Raw genomic sequence first — 1,406 nt, forward strand, 5'->3', positions numbered from 1 at the left:
ATGTATGCTTTCAATAAATTCTCTAAGCTATTGGATGGTTCAGCTTGAGCTGGTTTCTGAACTTGTTGGGAAAAACTAAGCGGCTGGTTTGGTCTAGGTTAGGCATAAGTGTTACTAGTTCCAACCCCTTGGTTACTCTAGGAAAATTTAGGGTGATTTAGCCAGGATGGGTTAAAAAAATTGGATTGCAGTCCTTGCCTTCCTCAATTTTGGTTCTGGTTACCCATGTAATACACAGATTCTGGGTTCGATGGACATTCTTCAAACAAATGTCATTCCTTACAATAAACACTGGTTGTACTTTCAAATTGATTTGGTGGTTGTGCTACAAAACTATTAGTCCCATTAGTAGTAAGATTTTTTAACATTGAGGATATTGATGATACCTGAGATGCAAGTAAAGTAAGAGCGTCTACTTCATGTAGTCCAGCAACTCGTCTTCCTGACGCTGCTCGATTGGTTGGCCAATGATAATTGTTGCTAGCAATCCTCTCAATAATTTCACAATCCCCATTATAAGACTTAAAAAGGAGAGCACCATTAGCAGAAGCGTCCACTACCATCCTCGTGTGAGCATTGAGACCATTATAAAATGTCTCAAGTTGGATGCAATGTGGGATTCTGTGATGAGGGCACTTTCGTAATAATTCTTTGTACCTTTCCCATGCCTCATATAAGGACTTATCATCCATTTGTTGGAAAGTAGTGATCTCATTCCTCAACTTAGCATTCTTGCTAGGCAGGAAATACTTCATAAGGAATCTTTCTGCTAATTCTTGCCATGTGGAAACTGAATTTGGTGGCAAGGAGTTCAACCAGGCTCGATCTCTGTCCCTTAGTGAATACAGGAACAACTTTAATTGTAATGCATATTCGAGTACTCCGGCTAGTTTGACAGAATCGCTCACCTCCATAAACAGTCTTAAGTGTAGGTGAGGATCTTCGGTAGGCATTCTACTGAATTGGCCCACTTTTTGAAACATCTGGAACATGACTGGCTTCAGCTCAAATTGTTGTGCTCGATTTTGAATCTCCTAATACTCAGATTAAGATCATTAAACACTGGTACGACATACTGTCTTAAAGCTCTATCCCTATCATAAGCAATAAGGATAGGATTTTGAGCAGGGTTTGCTTCGTTTCCTTGATTTAGATTTTCAAAGTTCATTTCTTTGATCCTTCTCTGACTTGCTTGTCTTCTTCACTGTCCGAAAGTTCGTTCAATCTCAGGGTCTACAGGGAGTAAATAAATAAATACGATCAATACTCATAAACACCTGAAATAATCACAGAAAAATTAATTGAGTTAAAATTTGAACAGAAAAATGAACCAAAATGCAAAACTAACAAATTCACAAATAATGACTTTTTAAAACAGTCTCCGGCAACGACGCCAAAAACTTGGA

At 38.3% G+C, this 1,406-nt stretch overlaps 1 non-coding gene across 1 annotated transcript; it reads left to right on the forward strand.

Moving 5' to 3' along the window:
- The first annotated feature begins 618 nt into the window (after nucleotides 1–618).
- Nucleotides 619–725, forward strand: LOC128280989 (small nucleolar RNA R71). The gene has a single exon (XR_008271206.1). It is a non-coding gene; the product is annotated as a small nucleolar RNA R71 (small nucleolar RNA).
- The last annotated feature ends 681 nt before the right edge of the window (nucleotides 726–1,406 follow it).

Source organism: Gossypium arboreum, chromosome 9, assembly GCF_025698485.1.
Source record: "Gossypium arboreum isolate Shixiya-1 chromosome 9, ASM2569848v2, whole genome shotgun sequence".
Classification (NCBI taxonomy): domain Eukaryota; kingdom Viridiplantae; phylum Streptophyta; class Magnoliopsida; order Malvales; family Malvaceae; genus Gossypium; species Gossypium arboreum.